We start from the raw sequence: 22,998 nt of genomic DNA, 5'->3' as shown, positions 1-22,998 counted from the left end.
ATACAAGCCGACACAACTTACATAAAACAAAGGAAAAAGCCCTTTATGACACTTTACTATCTACGCGCTCAGTGACCACAACATGTAGAGACTTTACATTCTTTACAACAAAACTTGGGCTTTTGCCCCAAAATTAAGCCTAGGGGACCCTGTTGGCTTAATGGGTCCTGACCTAGGTTCAGAGTTAAGTTTTCCAAACAATCCCTACACTACTAGCCCTTTTAGCATCAACCCTTGAAGGGAAAACTGAAGTCTCACTCGAAGTAGTATGGGGGGATTTTGGAACCAAGTTTCCGCACCCAAAGATTAGTTTTATGTGGTTTTATGTCCTAAACCCGCCTTCAAGCATATCAATAAGCCTTTAGAGCTTATCGATATAACTTCCCTTAATCAGATTCTATAACTCTGCGAATGTTCATGACTCTCTTTCACGAACCCTAAAAAGGTGAATCAACAAATTACGCACCTCTGTGATTAATCCTAACTCTATATTTACCCAAATCGGCTTAAGTGTTCAATAACTTTAACATACAATAAGATATTCTTCACGTAAACAATTATGATTACTTGCATTTATATGCCAATACAAATCATGTAAAATCGCGCGTCAATACAACATTAACTCATAAACCCATCATTCATCATGACATAATAGCACATTCATTCATAACAAAAATAAATAGTGAAAACATAGGAATTCCTGGAATAATCTCTTTATTAATGCTTCAGTTCTGCTTACAGACTCAATACTTCCATGCGTACTCAGCTGCAGGGGTCTGCGCACTCTGCTGCAGACTCTGCTCTAGGCCTCTACGCACATAGCTGCAGAGCCTACCTTCTACTCTAATATTTCTTCACTCTTTCTTCTACTGACCCATTACATTTGTATTCATTGATATCTACTTCTTTTAGACTCTCTAAGACTTTCCTACTTATACAATCCCATGGTCCGCAGACCATGGGTAGGTCTATAGAAGCCAACACAAACTTACATAAAGGAAGGATGAAAACCCTTTATGACAGTTTACTATCTATGCACTTGGCGACCACAACTTGCGGAGACTTTACATTCTTTACAACAAAACTTGGGCTTTTTGCCCCAAAATTGACCCTAGGGGACCCTGTCCCAACATGTCTCTAATAGAGTTGGGAATATTCCATTTCGACTTGAGACTCACTCTCACCCTCTCCCTCTACAGTAAAATAACCTTGACATAAGCGACACTAAGAACACATGAGGCATGTGAACCTCATTGTTTGAAGACTAAGTAAAACAATCTCATGTGCTAACAAGTAAGAGCTAAGGAAAATATTTAAGATAATGGTAATCGGGCCATCATACCGGATGGGACTGCTACACCAAACAGTGTGAGGTCTAGTTTGGACTTCATACTGGGGAGATCCCCTGAATGTTGTTGGATCCATCACCGTCAATATTTCCGGTGCTAGAAGGAGGGTCAGATGACAAGATGAGCCCATTACATCTGGTTTGAATATCTTACTGAATGGATCATACAGAATTCATGCTCCCGAGGTGTTCTTCTCATTTCTTTCTTAATCAAATATCAATCCCTGATGAGGTTCTCGATCACTTGTCCTTGTTAAAGTTTGATGGTGAGGACAAAACATCTGTAACCAAGCACATTTCTAATTTTCTTCATTTCTGCGAATGTTACGAAATGGATATTGAAGAGCTTGTTTGCATACTTTTATTCCTCACCCTTGAAGTTCAAGCTAATTGGTGGTGTCATAACCTGCCACCTGCTTCCATCCATTCCCTTCTCACTCTCGTCAAGGAGCTCCATCAAGCCTTCTATAAGTGTAACCACCGAGATGTCTATGAAAGAATATCTCATTTAAGAATGAAGCCTGGTGAATCAGTTGAGGAATTTTCTACCCACTTCCCTCATGTCTGTCACAAAATTCCTGAATGGTTTGTGGACCTTGACTTCATGAGCCAAGAGTTGAAATGCTTGGTTCATGTTTCCCGACACGGTGAACCTTCTGATTTCCCTTCTCTCTCAACTCTTGTGGAGCATGAGGCCCCTCAGTTTGTAGAGGAGGAGCCCAACACCCTATTTGTTCCTTGTCCTCCTCCCTTTCTGGTCTCAAAGTAGGAACCCCCTTGTAGTGTTCACAAAGCTAAGAAATATATGCAGTGGGTACCCCCTTACAGTGATTGAAAAGCTAAGAAATTTGCGTAGCATGTTCCCAACTCATCTTCTAAGCCGTCTCCCCTTCTAATGGAGGAAATTCCATAATGTCTTAGAAATCATATGGTGAAGACTCATTCCTCCATTCCACAAGAGGACATCACCATTGATAACCCAAGTCTCAAGTCGAGTCTGTGTCTCTGCTATCCTCCATAATCTACAAGCCATGGCTCCTTGTATTATGACTCACTAGCTACACGCATTCTCTTGATTCTCAAGTTATTGGCTCAAGTTGTGGTCATGTGCAAGGAAGTCTCATTATATAGGCGGAGGAGAAGGAAGGTGAAGACACAATCAATTCATCTTCTATGTTTCAAAATGGTACACATCAAGGCATTGAGCTTCCATTCTTGATCGATTCTCAATCCACTAATCTTGGTGAAACATCATGCACAATTAATTATTTCGATCAACCTCCAGTCTTGGGCTGTCATCACTCCCATGCTTTTGTATGTTGTGATGAATGACCAAGCACATCATGTGACCTGTTGTTCTCCCATGTACACTCCAACTCAGATCTAGAATGCTCACCGGTCAAAGAAAACGTCCATATCAAAACTTCCGTTGCACCTCACTTGCCTGTGTGTCCTACCATTCACAACGCATCTACATGTGGTGGAGATGCTCCATGTTCTCTTGCTTCTTCATCTGATCAATACCATGCAGTGAGGTTGTCCATGATGAGAACAGTCCCAACGCACAGGACTCTTCCCACTCATCATCATCTTGTGTGTTGCATGAAGACAACTCATAAAGTGAGCTTGCTGAAGCTAGAAAATTTGATGAGGCTTGTGACAGAGATGGTCTCCATCCTATGAGAAGTTTTGAAATCAACAACAACAACCATCCTACAACCATGCATGATATCATTGACATCTAAAAATGCAAATTTTCAATTGTAGAAAGTTCTGGGACGTGTCAGGGAGTTGAGGGACTTCAACATCCATTGATGGTTATGTTAGGACCTCACAACTTTGGTAGGCCCATTGAATTGAATCCAATATATTTTCTCATGCAAAATCCATCTATCTACATGGTTTCACTTGACATGGATCCTCATGTAAAAAATATTTACTATTCCGGGTGTGATATTTCAAATTTTCAAATTTTCACTAATGACCGAATCCACTAGTCTGTTATAGCATGTCCGTCTTCATGCACTTCTCTTACATCCAATTCAGTTTGGGAGTGTCTGTGTTTCATGCAATCATGGAATTATGAAGTTGATCATCTCAAAGACTATATTTGTCCAGAATCATACTTATCAGATGTTCTCTCTTGTGATCAGCTCCTTGGTCTTCTTGTGAATCTTGCACTTCAAATCTTCCCACTCATCACACCAGCAATCTCCTTGTGTGATGACGAGCGCATAAGTTATCATGTGAATCAAGTTCCTCTCATTTCACCACACCCCAATTGGCTTCACACAACCAAAGTGCTGGCATCCTTCCTACATTCCTTTGATGAACATGATGCCTATGCAATTTCACCAGTTGCAGGTGGATGTTCCATCATATCTAGTGCACAACGAACTTGGTTCCATCATTTAGAGCATTCGCAAGATTGTTCAAAAGTATTTTTTGTTCATGTCAAACTAGGAATCCAACATCTCAACCAACTTGTCTGATCTTTCTTCTATCTTATGTGACTATCATGTATTTTATCATTTTCCAAATAGTACATCCAATGATAGTCACTTTGCACAATACAACCTTCACCATGTAACATCTTTCTCCTCAGACTTCTATGAGGCAGGTGAGGCACTTCGGCGTATGCTGATGGCTATGGAAGGTCCTCATTGTCTTGAGATGACCAACGAAATGATCAAATCTGTCTATCCATACCATATTCCCATCTTGATCCCTTCTCTCAAATCAACAACCATCTTCTCAAAATCATGAGTCTTTCAAAAGAGCCATCACAAATTTTATGATTTGATCACTTAATGGCTAGAGCAATATTATTTTGTGAGTCGTGTTATAGGTAACAAGCTTCATTGCTTCCTTGGACTCGCTAAGAGACTTGGTGCATAAGAACACACACTCATAAGAGGCCTATGATGTTTGTCAAAAAAAAATAGTCATCGAAGAGGTAAGCATGTGTGTTGGGTGGTTCTGACACATATTCTGCCCATAGGAGAGACGTTCTCTCTCCCGTGCAAGTTTGTCAAGTTTTTTGTATTTTCTGTTGCACACTATTTTTTAGCTGCCTTGATCACTTGTACCTTTGTGGTTGCAGGTTGGGTACACCTATGGTGGCTTCATTGGAAATTTCATTTCATGTAACCCCAACTGTTTAGCATAAAAGAAGGAGTAGTGTTTCCTTTCTTTCTTGTCTTTTCTTTCTAGTTTGCATGTTTGTTTTCTTGCTGACTTGGTTTGGTTTTTTTTTCTTGCATGCTTTGATTTCTTGTTGTCTTTTCTCTTTACTTTTCTATTTTTGCTTCGCTTTGTTTTGTTTTCTTAATATCATGTTATTTTTGGTTTTTCCAATAAGTCCTGTCCTCTACTGAGTTCTGGATTTTGAATGAGTATGTGGCTAAGATCCAAGGAGTCATGTGACACTGCAGCACTTGGCCAGTCCTCTTTCTATCTCCTTTGTTCTTGGTTGTAACCTTTGGCCGATGAAGCCTTGATGGAAAATATGAGCCATCTACAAGGGAAGCTCTGGTCCAACCATGAACCTATGTTCACACTGGGAAACCCCATGCCAATACTTAGTCTTTTTCTTTATGTGTTCAAGCTCATCCAACTAGTAGAAATGTAGAAGGGGAAATCTAAATGAGAAAACCTATATCAGAGGTCGTACATGCTTCTCTGAAGGAACGACCTATTTTTCTATCAATAAGTCAGGATCTCTCTTTTGCCCCAAAAATAAATAAGTGCCTATGCACATTCCTATTTTAAAAAATACAAAGGCGAAAGAAGAGAAAGACTTCCTACGTGGAGAGGTGCACCATGCAACTCCACCGGGGTATTGATCATGCTTGCTAGAAGTGCAGAAATATGTGTGTTCCTACGTGACTCCGTCGGGGTACTTTCAAGGCCTCCTGGCAACAGAGCAACACCAGAGATGAAAACCTATACTCTAAAAATTTTAAACTCGCTAGCCAAATTACCCTTCCTGGTTCTTTAAGACTGTGAGCAAGCTGAAACTTGTTGTTGTATTTGACTGAGTTAGCAAAATGTGAACCATGTTTGTCCATGGGGTAAATGGGAAGCTGAAGTAACCCACACAATAATTCAATATTCCTTCATATACCAAGGCCCTCTGTTGTCAATGGAACAAAACAAAGAATTTTCTATTCAACTAGTGTGTTACCAAGTGTTGTAGCAGCTACAACAGCCTCCAAAATTTTGGCTTGCATCCAATTTTAGAGCCTTCTTTGGTTTTTCTTTGATGTTGGCAAACACATGAGCTCATCCCATGAGCTTGTGTTGAGTCTTTGCACCCTCTTTTGTTGACCATTCATCGAACATATTTAGCATGTTGGTCATAATACCATGGTTGAGGTCACGTTCTGGCTATATTGAAGGTCCATCTTCGTGTGTGCAAGTTGTTTTCGGTATGTAAGCATCTGTCACACTCACACATGAATTTGTGTGCAATGTCATGTAAGTTTCATTGTTGTCGTTGAATGACTTATCTGAAGTGTCGCACTTGTCGCTTACACCAGTTGGTCAGTCACACCGAACATGTTGCCTCTTTGGTTTGAGGTGTCTTGTCGTCGAGTCGTGTTGAGTGTCCATTCGCAAGGTCATGCATGCACAAGTTCACACGTTCACACACTTAGTCATTTTGATGAAAATATGTCTTCTGGACCAGCCTCCCATAGTCGGACCTCTATTGAGATGCACTGTGTAGTCTCAACCCTCAGTGATCATGTATTGCTACCCATAATTGCATAGAGCTTGAGGCTGCCTCCCAGGAAGTCTGCAATGCGCAATCCTAGAATCGACCCAACTGACTATCATCCAGAACATCACAAAAGTTGCTCAACAAGCCATCTCAATCTATGTTTCCCGCAATAAAATCTATCAAGCTTCCATTGGTCAATTCGAGAGTTTGATGGGGCAGTGATCCCAAACTTCACTCCTCAAAAAATTGTACAGAAGTTGCCAGTATGCCTGCCTCCACTCACTAAAGAAATTGCACAAACATGAAGGACAGGCACTTGCTTCCTGTCACTAGATTGTCCCTGAAATTTGTGGAGTTCTATGAGAAAGTCCCCCTATCAGCTGATTTTTTGTTCGTCCTGAAAACTACATGGTTTTCTTAAGTTATGCTCCAGCTGCCCGACAACCCGCTCAACCTAGAAAATGTGTAGAAATTTCCTGTAGGCCAACCTCCTAGTTCTATGCAGTTTTGGCTAGCAAGCTCCCACAACCTGCTTCCATCGTCACTGGAGAATCTGTGTAGTTTTCACTCCGAGTGTCCTCCCTGTTGCCTGCGCTACCTCCCTAGAAATTTTCCGCAGTTCTACCCTCGAGCCAAGCTAGATCCTGTAGATGGTCACTGTTGTTCCAGACTTATCATCTCAACCTACTAGTGACCTCTACACAATATTCCTCATTGCCCTAGAGCTCGCATCTCGACCTGAAATGTGCCCTACTTAGATTTAGAGCCTTGTCCTCTCTCCTGATCACCTACACCTGAAAACAAAAGATGATGCATAATGGTAGACTAGGAGATTTTTAGATTTGATTTTGTCTCGTCATGAGTGATTGCAGATATAGGTACATGGATGAGACATGGCGTGATGATGAATGAGATGAATAAGGAGCACATGCTATGAGACTTGTTCGCGACCTGATGAGCACATAAAGCATTCCAAGTGCCAGTGAAGGGGATACATGCACGTGCAACATCAAGTGAACACCAAGACCATCGAAGACTCTACACACCTTTTCATGTAGAGGTGAAGCTGTTATACACCAAGAGCACACTCATCACTCAACAACACTGTAGCTCAACATTGACACCACCATTAGCATGAACATAGCAGCACTGTCCTTTCAAGTCGTATCATGAGTCATATAAGCCACATCACTACCATGTGCCATATTGTTGTAATAAATGTAATGTAACATGGACATCCAGGAGACCCATGTGTAAATTTAAAGAGTCATGTAAGTCAAATAGTCATGAGGGAAATCAAACAGTCACAAGGGTTAGTTTCACTGTTGGCTATATATACCCCTCATTTGTAGATGAAAAATACTTTTGACCTTGGCTCCTCCCACATATCCTTGAGAGTCTACAGTCTTTTCTTTGAGAAGCGAGAAGTGGCTCCAATGCCCTGCTATCAAGGTTAGTGATGTAATGGTGTATGGATTTGTCTTTGAATTTTTGGTTAATTTTTTCACATGTGTATTGTATTTGCTTGTAATATTATTCTTTGGACACTTACAATGCATGTTTCCAAGTCTGTATCAAAGAGGCTCAAGTTATCACAAGAGTGGCGCAGTTTCACCATCGTAAATTGAGGGAAGCCCTTGAGATCGAAAAAAAACCTTTGAATCTCCATAGGGATGACGGCTCGAAGATTAGTAGGTGTTGGATCCCAGCCCTTTTACCTTAGCCTCTTCTTCGCCTGACCCCTCTCGGTTTGTTTAGATGGTCGTTGTTTTCTCTTGATATCATTGGTTTAGTAATAATAATATCGCTATTTTAATAACCTTAGTCCCTTTAGTAATTAATATTCTTAATTATTCACCCTAGACCTAGATTATTATTAATTAACTATTGTAATATTATTCATTTCACTCATGTATAAAATATATATATATCTATATATATATACATACATATATATATATATATATATATATATATATATATATATATATATATATATATAGATATAGATATAGATATATATATAAAATAAAAAAAATAAAAAAATAAAAATAATAATAATAATAATAATAACAATATTACCCTAGACTAATATTATTAATAATATTAATTTGTAATTAATATTATAATATTAGCTTGCAGTTAATCTTATAATATTACTAAAGGTTAATACAATAATATTACTATTAATAACAATATTTTAATAATTTGATGTAAAAAAAAATAAAAATAAATAAATAAATAAATAAATAAATAGATAATAATAATATTAATAATAATAATAAACAAATAAATTATAATAATATTAATTAAAAAAAAAAATTACCCTAGTCTATTATTGATAATAATATTCATATTATTAATAATACTAATTTGAAATTAATATAATAATATTAGCTTGAAGTTAATATAATAATATTAATAATGGTTAATACAATAATATTACAACTAAAATAATAATAATAATAATATATATATATATATATATATATATATATATATATATATTAACCATTAAGGGTCTTTTTAACTGTTGCCCGTTCATATAGCTGTTGAAGGACTTGCATGCTCTATTTAACAGATCGCTCAGAATTGTTCCTCAACTTGTCCTGACAATGAACCACACTAGTTGGTTCGAAACGCATCGACAAATGATTCTCTATGTGATTTTGCTAAAATCTTCTCACAATCAAGTATGGATCACAGAAGTCTAAACTCTTTAACAGTTGAACTATTTCGATTTTTCTAGTACATATGTTGTTGGAAATGTGTTGTATCATGTTGTTAATGTTGTCTTACCTGTGTGGAATATGCCGCCATACACTCAACAAATTTATTCTCGTAAACATTTCATAATTACCGTCGCACTGGTGTGGACTACTTTGCTGAGTGTTGTATGTGCTATCTGTTTACCTTGTGTTTTTGACTATTGCATCCGTGTGGACTACTCCACTAGAAGTTGCACATGTCCTGCTATGTTGTTTTTCTCTAACAAATATGGCAGTATTCCCTTTCAACTTGAGACTTAGTCTCATCCTCTCCCTCTACAATAAAAGAACCTTGACACAAGTGACACTAAGCACTCACCAGGGACATGAACCTCGTTGTTCGAAGGTTAAGTAAACCACTGTCATGTGCTAACAAGCAAGAGCTAAGGAAAATATTTAAGATAATGGCAACGTGACATCATACCGGATGGGACTCCTACACCAAACGGCGTGAGGTCTAGTTGGGACTTCATACCTGGGAGATCCCTTGAATGTTGGGGGATCTAGCACTGTCAACATAGTGATATTCTACCTTCAATCCTAAGTAAGCCCAACATTGTATCCTAGGCTCTAATATCACTTTGTAGCATACCCAAACCAAATGTGACTTTATGGAGGTGTGATATCAAAACATTTCTCCTCCTGCAACTATATTAGATGTCATTCTAGAAGTTTTATCATCTTTTGCCCATCGAGAGTTTTCAAGTGATATGAATTTTATACCATTCCAAGCTCTCATCACAAAGATATGGCCCAAGGAATATTTTTACCCATTCATGCCTATTTAATATCAAAATAACTAACTCATGGCTGACTCATGGTCTTATTTCCATATGCTACTACCATACCATGCCACATCATCAAACATGTGGTTAAGATGTGGTAGTCATCCTTCCATGTTTCATCATTGAGGTACACCTCCTATGTAAGAAAGACACAATGGGAGTTCCACCATATATGGATCTAGATTTTTAGTAAACGTTAAGTTATTGGAAATTATAGATCTAACAGAGTCAAAATTTGGGATCTATGAGGAAACTGTAATATGTAAACAAAATGGCATCTAACAGATTATAGATTGTCATCATCTAGAATTTTTCTAGAGATGGAAAGGTCCTTGTCATGTAATAATATATGAAATATTCTTTTTTATCCAAGCCTATCTACATCCATTCTTTCCCATATATATGCATTAATGTAACATTTATATTTTCAAGCCATGAAGCCTCTGGACTTTATGCCACTAAGGAGGTAAATTTTAGACCAAAGAGGTGGAAACGTTTGCCATTTTGGTTAATTATTCAACCATCCCATTGATCGTTGAGCCACATAAAGCATACTTAGACTAAATAAATTCCTCATAACCCAATTCCCTATGCTTAAGCCCTTATTTTAGCTTGGACTAGGGCATGGCCCCTACTAGTCCATGTGACCAAGTCTAGGATTGAGATCATCAATCCTAATATTTCCCAAGGATGTCACATTATTCTTAGGTATTTTACTAACTAATTGCACAAGACTTTATATGAATATTACAAGGTAATATTTTCCTTGTGGATTACTAAGGATGGAGATAGCCTTGACCACCTATTGCAGACATGCATCAACTACCTGTAACTAGGAAATGTTCTTAGTAGTTTCATAAGAATCCCTAAAGCTTAGATCCATAGATTAGCTTAGCTAAATAGTTTCCCTTCCCATTATAATAGTCCAATACTTCTGAATTTTAAATCCCCTTTCCATTGAAAATTTCGTGGTGGGGGTTAATTCCCATGGTTTCCTTATTTGAAAGAAACATGACCTTAATTATGTTTAAATTTCTAGTTCATTAGCACATTATTAAGCATATGATAGCTTTAGGTGAATCAAGGCTCATTGGAACATTAACAATGGATAACCCAATCCTTCATGATTTAATCTAACCATGACATTTTCCTCAACTATCCAAGGCCATCATTAGCAAAAGCCTCCAAGTTCTTTTATTTCAAAGGAAGCATAATACAACTATGATATTCCATAACCATGCTAACAAATTTCCCCTACCATTTCAACTTTGTTGATGATCGTTAAGTTATACTCATTATAAGCCAACAACCCATAATTGTCTCATGCAATTCACCTTTCCATGTATCATTAACATAACTAGAAAAAAAATTTCTATCCATCATCAGATTATCATTTATTCAATGGTCTATAAGTATAGAAACATGTCCTAGAATCGACCCAACTGACTATCACCCAGAACATCATAAAAGTTGCTCAACATGCAATCTCAATCTGTGCTTCCCACAAGAAAATCTGTCAAGCTTCCATTGGTGAATTGGAAAGTTTGACCGAGCAGTGATCCCAAACTTCACTCCTCAAAAAATTGTACAGAAGTTGCCAGTATGCCCGCCTCCACTCACTAAAGAAATTGCACACACATGAAGAACAAGCACCTGCTTCCTGTCAATAGATTGTCCCTGAAATTTGTGGAGTTCTATCAGCAAGTCCCCCTATTAGCCAATTTGTTGTTCGTCCTGAAAACTACATGGTTTTCTTAAGTTATGCTCTAGCTACCTGACACCCTGCTCAACCTAGAAAATGTGTAGAAATTTCCTGTAGGCCAGCCTCTGAGTTATGTGTAGTTTTCACCAGCAATCTCCCACATCCTGCTTCCATCATCATCGGGGAATCTGTGTAGTTTTCACTCCGAGTGTCCTCCCTGTTGCCTGCGCTACCTCCCTAGAAATTTTCTGCAGTTCTACCCTCGAGCCAAGCTAGATCCTGCAGATGATCACTATTGTTCCGGACTTATCATCTCAACCTACTAGTGACCTCTACACAATTTTCCCTGTCATTGTCCCAGAGCTCACATCTCAACCTGAAATGCGCCCTGCTTAGATTCAGAGCCTTGTCCTCTCTCCCGATCACCTACACCTGAAAACAAAATATGATGCATCATGGTATACTAGGAGATTTTTAGATTTGATGTTGTCTCGTCATGAGTGATTGGAGATACAGGTACATGGATGAGACATGGCACAATGATGAACAAGATGTATAAGGAGCACATGGTAGGAGACTTGTTCGTGACCCGATGAACACATGAAGCGTTCCAAGTGCCAATGAAGGGGATAAATGCATGTGCAAGATCAAGTGAACACCAAGACCATCAAAGACTCTACACACCTTTCCATGTAGAGGTGAAGCTGTTATACACCAAGAGCACACTCATCACTTAGTAGCATTATAGCTCAACATTGACACCACCATTAGCATGAACATACCTGCACTATCGTTTCAAGTCGTATCATGAGCCATATCGGCCACATCACTACCGTGGGCCATACTGTTGTAATAAATGTAATCTAACATGGACATCCAAGAGACCCACATGTAAATTTGAAGTCATGTAAGTCAAATAGTCATGAGGGAAATCAAACAGTCACAAGGGTTAGCTTCACTGTTGGCTATATATACCCCTCATTTGTACATGAAAAATACTTTTGACCTTGGCTCCTCCCACATATCCTTGAGAGTCTGCAGTCTTTTCTTTGAGGAGCGAGAAGTGGCTCCAATGCCCTGCTATCAAGGTTAGTGATGTAATGGTGTATGGATCTGTCTTCAAATTTTTGGTTAATTCATAAGCTTGTTAACATGCTAGCATGTTTTCACACATGTATTGTATTTATTTGTAAGATTATTCTTTGGATGCTTGCAATGCATGTTTCTTTAACCTGTATTAAGACAGTTGAACTATTTCAGTTTTTCTAGTACATATGTCGTTGGAAATGTGTTGTATCATGTTGTTAATGTTGTCTTACCTGTGTAGAATATTCAGCCATACACTCAACAAATTTATTCTCGTAAACTTTTTATAATGACCGTCACACTGGTGTGGACTACTTTGCTGAGTGTTGTATGTGCTATCTGTTTACCTTGTGTTTGTGACTGTTGTATCCATGTGGACTACTCCACTAGAAGTTGCACATGTCCTGCTATGTTGTTTTTCTCTAACAAATATGGCAGTATTCCCTTTCAACTTGAGACTTAGTCTCATCCTCTCCCTCTACAGTAAAAGAACCTTGACACAAGTGACACTAAGCACTCACTAGGGACACGAACCTCGTTGTTCGAAGGTTAAGTAAACCACTCTCATGTGCTAACAAGCAAGAGCTAAGGAAAATATTTAAGATAATATCAACATGACATCATACCGGATGGGACTCCTACACCAAACGGCATGAGGTCTAGTTGGGACTTCATACTTGGGAGATCCCTTGGATGTTGGGGGATCTAGCACCGTCAACATAGTGATATTCTACCTTCAATCCTAAGTAAGTCCAACATTATATCCTAGGCTCTAATATCACTTTGTAGCATACCCAAACCAAATGTGGCTTTACGGAGGTGTGATATCAAAACATTTCTCTTCCTACAACTATATTAGATGTCATTACAGAAATTTTATCATATTTTCCCATCGAGAGTTTTCAAGTGATTTGAATTTTATATCATTCCAAGCTCTCATCACAAAGATATGGCCCAAGGAATATTTCTACCCATTCATGGCTATTTAATATCAAAATAACTAGCTCATGGCTGACTCATGGTCTTATTTCAATATGTCACTACCATACCATGCCACATCATCAAACATGTGGTTAAGATGTGGCAGTCATCCTTCCATGTTTCATCATTGAGGTACACCTCCTATGCAAGAAAGACACAATGGATGTTCCACCATATATGGATCTAGATTTTTAGTAAAGGTTGAGTTATTGGAAATTATAGATCTAACAGAGTCAAAATTTGGGATCTATGAGGAAACTCTAATATGCAAACAAAATGGCATCTAACAGATTATAGATTGTCATCATCTAGAATTTTTCTAGAGATGGAAAGGTCCTTGTCATGTAATAATATACCAATTAATTTTTTTATCCAAGCCTATCTACATCCATGCTTTCCCATATATGTGCATTAATGCAACTTCTATATTTTCAAAATTATGGACATTTCCCTAGCTTGCACATCAAGTGCCAATAGCTGCCACCTTAGCTTTACCTTGAAATATGTGCCATGTCATATTTTCATCCTGGAATGTCCCATTAGATGTTAGTTTTCATGCCACACCATTCCACCATAAATTCTTACCATGTCAACAACCCAGGTTGTTATTCAGATCCAAGTCTTTTCTAAAAATGGCACATTTAAGAAATTTTGAATTTCCATATTGTTGTACCTCTAAATCTGGATGTTGTCAATCTATGTGAATGTTTGTTAGAGAAGATGGTAACTACAAGAATCTATATTGTTAGGAAACAAGTTTCTGTTAGGTAACATGATGGTATAGTCAATAGTTCTCATCCATATATGGATAAACATTTTAAGGGGTCCCTCCACAAAATATGGATTCTAGACATTTGCATCCCTAGCTCCCTTATTTTTAAGTGTGTGTTCTTTCCCAATAGCCAACATGATTAAGGGTTGGGCTTACGAAGATTTCATAATATGGATTTCAAAAAAACTTCAGTCACTCTCTTTCAGAAAATCCATATTTCCATATCATTTTTTTGCATCTAGGCTACTAGCCACCCCGATGCACAACAAAACACATTCCTCATTTACTTTGTTCCAATATTATTGATGTAACGATCAAAATTTTCATATATATATATATATATATATATATATATATATATATATATATATATATATATATATATATATATATATATATATATATATATATATATATATATATATATATATATATATATATATATATATATATAATGTTAACCCAACGCTGGACACTACATTTCCTAATACCCTCATATTGCTTAACATGGTCTATACTAATTGAACAATTTTAAACTCAGAGATCTACTCTTCCCTTTAAATGTCACTTTGTCAATCAAGAAATCGGCCATTGGGAGACTATTATTTTTATTCGACCGGGAAATTATTAGTTAGGTAAATGAGTACACCAAGCCTCTTGGCATTATGCCACTAAGGAGGTAAATTTTAGACTAAAGAGGTGGAAATGTTTGCTATTTTGGTTAATTATTCAACCATCCCATTGATTGTTGGGCCACCTAAAGCATACTTAGACTAAATAAATTCCTCCTAACCCAATTATGTATGCTTAAGCCCTTATTTTAGCTTGGACTAGGGCATGGACCCTACTAGTCCATTTGACCAAGTCTAGGATTGAGATCATCAATCCTAATATTTCCCAAGGATGTCACATTATTTTTAGGTATTTTACTAACTAATTGTAGAAGACTTTATATGAATATGACAAGGTAATATTTTTCTTGTGGATTACTAAGGATGGAGATAGCCTTCACCACCTATTGCAGACATGCATCAACTATCTGTAACTAGGAAATGTTCTTAGTAGTTTCATAAGAATCCCTAAAGCTTAGATCCATAGGTTAGCTTAGCTAAATAGTTTCCCTTCCCACTATAATAGTCCAACACTTCTCAATTTTAAATCCCCTTTCCATTGAAAATTGTTGGGTGGGGGGGGGGGGGGGGGGGGTTAATTCCCATGGTTTCCTTCTTTGAAAGAAACATGACCTTAATTATGTTTAAATTTCTAGTTCATTAGCACATTATAAAGCTTATGATATCTTTAGGTGAATCAAGGTTCATTGGAAAATTAACAATGTATAACCCAATTCTTCATGATTTAATCTAAGCATGACATTTTCCTCAACTATCCAAGGCCATCATTAGCAAAAGCCTCCAAGTTCTTTTATTTCAAAGGAAGCATAATAAAACTATGCTATTCCATAACCATGTTAACAAATTTCCCCTACCATTTCAACGTTGTTGATGATCATTAAGTTATACTCATTATAAGCCAACAACCCATAACTGTCTCATGCAATTCACCTTTCCATGTATCATTAACATAACTAGAAAAAAAAATTCTATCCATCATCAGATTATCATTTATTCAATGGTCTATAAGTATAGAAACATGTCAAAAATTTGTACAAGAAAATTTAGCTCGAATTCCTAGCATTATTAGAAATAATTCACAACAAGCATTCAAAATGAAAACATTATAATATATGTAACATTTATTTATTTATCACAAAATTGATAATATAATTATCACCAAATAGTTTTGCACCTTCGAACCTCCCTATTGTAATAGAGCACATTCCTTCATGATTGAAAACTATTGTTCATTCCTAAGCTAGGGAATTCACTCAATAGGGAAAAAGGGTCTCGTAGATTCAATTGTAGACATAGAATGCATATTATTTAGGTAAGGGGCTTCACAGTATTATACCAAATCAACTCATTTATCCCTTCCAAATCTATCCTTTTCCCATCGAAATGAAGGAGATATTAGAAATATAAATTATTTAGCAGCACAACAATTTCCCTTTCAATCACTAGCCTTACCCAAGGACAACAAGATACATTGGTTCATACATTTCCACGATGGAAATTAAAACATCTCATTATGCCATAACTTTTCAAGGTTTAGAGGACACCCTTACCTTGTCAATCTGTCAATCCAAACTAAAGCACATAAGCCCAACAACCTCTAGGGTAACTACCAACAGTACTCTACAAAGTCCTCATATCGATTCATCAATCCTTGAAATGATGGAAATAATGTGAGATACATGAATTTCTATGCATGGGTAATTTATCCCAAGTGTTTCTAAGGAGCCATTTTTCTCCCACCTGGGAATCCCACTTCTAACATAGGCTATACCATAGTTATGCCCCCTCACTATTCCCTCTTATGGAGTTTATCCTCGCCTACTTTTTTACTTCTAAAGGTTTGCATTTATGGAGATTTATATTGCATAGTGTGATTATATAATAGAATGTTGGGTTCATTGGAATTTAAACATAGGATATTTTATCATAACCAAATTGGCTATCTAGCCTCAAAATAACAAACATAGACGCACATGCCCCAATAAATGTGATTATATGGACATGTGATTTTAACAAAACTTATTTCACCATCCTAATCAAAATATGTAGAATATCATATTAAAATATTATATGGGTATTACATAATTCAAAATGGGTTGCAAGGGTTATATATATTCCATGTGAGTAATATACATGTAAGCTTGAAAGCACTGTAACAAAGCTCATTATATCACCTATAGGAATTGAACCTAGGTGGAGAGGATAATAATTATTCCTCCAAACCACCTAAGATGAACCCAATTGAATGAAATCATAAATGTAATATTGGTTAACTATAGATGCAATTGTTGTAATTGTTATATGAATTATGTCAATAGTAAACATGACATAGTGATTTTTAAAAAATTGTATAGACTATTGTTTTTTTTTACATGCATGAATATTTGATCCAATAAATTGAAATATTTATATTAGAGAAGAATATATGAATTATATAGTATAGTAATTATGCAATTTCACAACCCTTTAATGTCATTACATAGTTTGATAGTCATCAACGAATATATTGAGAAATTATCCTTGACTATCAATGTGTTGAGAGCTGAGAAGTTAGGACATATGCATTGAATTACATTGTTTCTTGATGAAGATAATGACAACTAACTTGAATAAGGACTCGTACATGGGTGTATGACACCAACTGCTAGAAAATGATAAAATTTATTTTTTATTTCATTTTCTAGGGAAAACAAATGGTGATACATAGGTTTACAATAGGTGGGAGGCTACCTGGTATAAGTGGAAGAGAATTATAATTCTTATGTCGATAAGGTGGTATTTCTTGGTGAGGTTCGAAGATATATTAGAGTTTAGATAATGCTAATCACATGTTAGAATGAATGGGTTGATAACATGTATCAAAGGCTTGAATGGCATGAAAATGATGAATACTTTTTTGACTCCCTTATCTAGGAATAGTTTCCATATGATTAGAGATAATGATATTTTTCAAGCCAAATTTAATTCCCCTAAAAGTGTGGGGATGCCACTCCTACTAGAAGCTCATGCATAACTAGTGAAATTCCATAATTGTGGGACCTAATATCCTTAACCATTCAATATTAAATACAATGTCAGAACAACCTGTTTCAATTTCAAGCATGTATGATTTCATGGAATAATCACCCATTTGAAGCCTTACATTTTCACAATCACCACAACATTTCATAGAACCTATAATTGTGATCTTCATTTAAAAAAAATTCACAACATGGATGTAACAATATATTTCTTGGGATGCACATAATTGAATGAAGTTGTGCATTCCATCATTCTCAATTGATTTAATGAATTTGCAGTTTTTGATTCAGTTAGTCAATTTGAAGGTTTAGGGGTATAGATACTAATAAAGGCATGCAAGGATATTTCTAGTTCCACATTCTATGGAGTATATGAGAGAATGTATTCAACATATGGAGGAATATTCTCCAAACTCATAGCTTTAGATTAATCAATATAAATTTTATCTAAATTCCATAAAGTTTTTACTCTATACATTTTTCCTAGGAAAATATCTCTCATCATAGTAGTAGTATAAACCTTTAAGTTTCTCCTCCAAATGTTTTTCTTAGGTTAAAATGTGTATTTTTAGGGGTGGAGAATACAAATATACATTGGTAGAAGGGGTGGGGAGAATTGTAGAATAGGGGTAGGGAATAGATGGCATTTTTTGAATTTGATAAATCACCAGCATTTAGGGTTCTTTGACTCTTTAAGAGGCTTCCAACCAAGTAGTAGGATGATCCATTAAGACTTGTGCAAGTATCTATTCTTTCAAACCAATAATAAACAATTCCCCAAAAAATGTATAAGATTTTCCTTTGATGTAGATGGAAAATTGCTTAAAAGAAGATATCGATTCTTTAACTAAACAAAATTGTTTAAGATTTGCTAGTTGCCCCAAATACTAAGGGTTTAATTGGAAATGTTCATAAAGGTACAATAAAAATCTTTTCTAACCATGATAACTCCTCTACGAGTTATTGTTCCATTGTGACCATATCCAACATTAAAGATCAAAATATAAGACTCTCATAAAGACTCATGAATTCATTTGTGATTCCATGCAGGGAAAATCAATTTTCTATATAAAATATCTAACTTTTACAATTAGTTCTATCAAATTTTGTTGAGATCTACTTTAGGAATTCTATACCATAGGTAAATCCCTAGACCATAAAAAGGAGGGTTTTACTGATGCCTCATTGGATTATATTATTTAAGTCTTTCCTTTTAGGATGACTAGTTTTTCCATTGATAACTTGAGCATTGTGAAGCAAGGATCTAACTTTTCATCACCATGAGTTTGGACATCTAGTCAAGTAATGGCTCTAGGTTTACTTGATTGTCATGGATACCATGAATATTTTTATTATCATGGTAATTGGTGTAGGCTATCTTACGTTGTAACTCATAACATATACTTTGCTAATAAGAGACATATGTGGATATATTTACACCTTGAGTGGTAGTCGTAAATATGTGCGGATACAAGATAAAGGTTACTAGATAGTGGTACAAAGGAGACCAACATTGTCTTCTAGGTTTATTAAGATAATTGTTTCATAGTGGGGTGAGCAAGTTTGACAAGTTCCTAAGTTCTTGTCATTTTGTACCTATTATAATCCACTTATAATGTACAAGAACAAAATAAATCTTGTCTAACAAAGAGCTTATATTTTTCTACATGTTTGTCCTGAATTACCATACTAAGAAATGTTTCCATTTGGCGATGTAGGGTGATGGAATGGAGAAAATGCAGTTCTCTATTCTTGGATTTCCCAGGATTGGGAAACCATTTCAGAGAACTACCACCAATTTTAGAATCATAATGGTATATTTGATCCCCAAACCCCCTTTCTTCTAAATGCTAAATATCGTTTCTGAATTCCATGGGAGCCGCATCAAAAATGTTAGATATTGATTCCCAACCAAACAACCAATGGTGTTTGGATGAATATGCCGTTGAAGCACCTCCCTGATGATAGGGAAGCCCTTGTTGTCATTCCATTTCCATAGGTAACCTTCGAACCAAAGACAAGACCAAGGCTCAAAGAAACTGAGAGAATAAATGATTGTTGGTCTTGTTATCACTCAGGTTGTTCCCTTTGACTCCTAAGGGAATACGGCCAAGGTAACCACAGACCAATCTTTGGATTGCAGGTCCTAGCCTACCTGCAATCAGAGAGGGCTCTCTCTTTATGATTTATCTTTGTTTTAGGGGTGATTTTAGGCTAGATATGATGTGCATGGGTTTGATTTATGTTTGGTGGGAAGGTTGATGCTTTCAAGCAGAGTTGGGATGCATAGTGTGAGAAGTTCAAACCATTGGGCATGGAGTCAAGGATAAGGGCTGCTGGTGCATTTTCTTGGTCACAAGAGGAATACAGAGTAGGATAGCTACACATGACACAATGTTAAATTCTGGAATTAAGATGAAATGGAGGTCAGGGGATGAGAGGCAACTAAGGATCTCTCATCCAGCCAAAGAGGGAAAGTGGATGAAGGCTAAATAGGAGCAATGAAGAATTCCTAGACAGCATTCAGAAATGAAAGAAATAGCTTAAACATGATCAATTAAGTATGCATATTCATCACTAATTCAGAGGAAAACATATAAAACCACAGAAATTGAGCACAGAGCATATAGAAAGAATTCTGAGCTATTCTTTCTTTCTGCAGCTTAGATTGTGATATATAGATGATACAAAAATGTATAAACTGAAAAACAGAGATAGGAAAGACTTATTGAACCATGAGGAAGCACGAGAATTCCATATTAAGCTCTTCAGCCATTAAAAACACAATAGACAGTTCCTCATCCAAGCATTCCAGCAATCTTTGATTATAGAGGCTCTCAAAGAATACAGCGCAAGTCTAAAATGAGGATTATCAACCAACCAACCAACCCCTTAAACATTACTGAGGGCGGTATATATAGAGAAAATATCTACAAAAACAGATCTCATAGCAGATTTGGGGAAATAACTATGTTTAACCTAACATCTGCCGAAGTAAATGCAAAAAATATCTATCTAAGTTGCGCTGGAGGCAGCCGCATCACAAAATGAGTCTTGATGGCATCCTTGGAGTTATGCGCTGGCCATCTTGCCATAACTGTGCCTTGGTTTCTGCAGCGCTGCCCTTAGGTGGCCTTATATGCATTAACTTTGATCTGGTGAGCCTATAATGGCTTTAAACTCCTCACTGATACTGTTTGACTTAAATGGATCCTCTTTAATGCTCTTTTGTTGTGGCTTTACTACTGCATTGATATTCTTTGAATTCTCGGCCGAACGGATACTCTTCCACTGAATCTGGCCCTTTTCTCTCAAATGATATTCTTTAACGCTGATAAATCGCCCCTGCCTACCACTTTATGGCAAGATTTGACTGCTGTTATGTTTTCCGTGGCCTTTAGAACTCTATCGGCGCTTGGCCGATCAAAATATGGCCAAGTCTGAAGAAATATTGCAAAAAAGAGGAGGAATGGATGCTGATAGCCTACTGAGGCAAAAATCCTACTCTCGGGAGCTTATTCGGGCTGGAGCGATCAAGAAATGGTGAAGAATGAACAAACTTTCCTTGAAGAAGGAGTGCGCGCAGGCGCTGAACAGAAATCCTGAAGAAATGGCTTTTCCCCTTTTATAAGGCAAAAACGCCTTAAAACATGAAATTTTATCAAAAATGGGGCGGGAGCGATCACTGTAGTGGAGAACAAAACTCGGCCGTTGGATCTAGTGTGGGCAGATCCAACGGTTTCGATTAAATCGCAATATTGCTTATCGGTGGGGCGGAGGGTTTATACATATGTGCGCTGCTATATGCCGATCGCCGATATCGCTATCGGCGATTGGCCATCAGGGGCAGAAGGATTTATAATATGCGATCGAGCGATGCGATGTGATATGGGCCGTTGATCTAGGCGGGGGTGATTGGACGGCTAGGATTAAGTCACAATATCGCTATCGGGGAAAACCCGGGGGTGGGGCTTTATATACATATGCGCTTGCGATGCGATATAGTGATAGAGGGGAAATATTGCGGTAAAGTGGGGTTCTTACGTTAAAACCTAAGTTTTATGAAAACCTTAGGTTATAACGATAAAAGCAGCCAAACGATAAAATGCATATATGCGGGTATATATGGAATGTCCGGTACGGAGGGCTCCCGATAGCGATATCGCTTCGGATGCGATAGCGATATCGCATCAGAGCAAGGGGAATGATGTTATATATGCAAAGGGGCCAACATTGTTATAACCTCCGACAACGATATCGCGTCGGAGGGGGGGAAATCCATCGGAGGAGGGTTTTTTTGAAGGAAAATGAGGGATTTTTACATCGTAGGAAGGGTTTTAGTGCATTAAAAAGGGTTTTCAATGCATCGAAAGGGTTTTCAAAGGATGGATGAGGGTTGTTAATGCATAGGAAGGGGTCCAATGCATGTAAAAGAGGGTTTTATGAAATAATAAAGGGGTTTTATGCTTTTGGAAGGGGTCCAAAGCATTAGAAGATGGTTAAGGGGTAAAACTAAGGGTTCTTACTAAGTTTCAGGCAAACTTAGTAATTCCCAAGCATACTTATGGTTATATTTCAACCAGAGGGAGGGGATATGTATATAAAGGGGATTTATAACATATCTTTAGTAGGGGAAGGGGAAATAAGAAGGGATTTATATAATAAGTTAGAAGTTAATACGAATTTTGATCAAAAAAGCGCTAAGGATAGAAATCTTAGGCTACAAAGGGAAAAAGGACTTGTAGAAGAGATATGAGCACTCCTAAGCAAAGTAAATCTTTAATTAGGCAAAAGTCATGAAAAATGATGAATTTAAGAAATATCAAGCAGATCTTGACCTCCTTAGGGGAAGTTAGTGAATGATTTGGGGAAAAGGAAGAAGGTGAAGTTAGTCATGCCTCGCTTGAGCTGCTCCAAGGGAAAAATTGCCTTGCACTTGTGATCTAAATAGATATAACACTTGAAAACATGAAATGGATCACAAATCATCATTCTACCACCTCAGAACTACCTACCCGGCCTACTTACCTAGAATTTTCTCTTCTTTTTGGTTTGGGTGCACTTGAACTAGCAAACCCAGCTTTTCAACTTTTCTTTTGGCTATCCTCCTATCTAAATCGATCCTTATTTCTTCCGGGGCTCAGATTAAGCTGTTGAGCGCCCTTGCTTCTCTACCTATCT

Source organism: Pinus tabuliformis, chromosome 7 (assembly GCF_031772625.1).
Source record: "Pinus tabuliformis cultivar Carrire ecotype Pingquan chromosome 7, CPIR1, whole genome shotgun sequence".
Lineage (NCBI taxonomy): Eukaryota > Viridiplantae > Streptophyta > Pinopsida > Pinales > Pinaceae > Pinus > Pinus tabuliformis.
Note: the sequence above shows the minus strand (reverse complement) of the source record.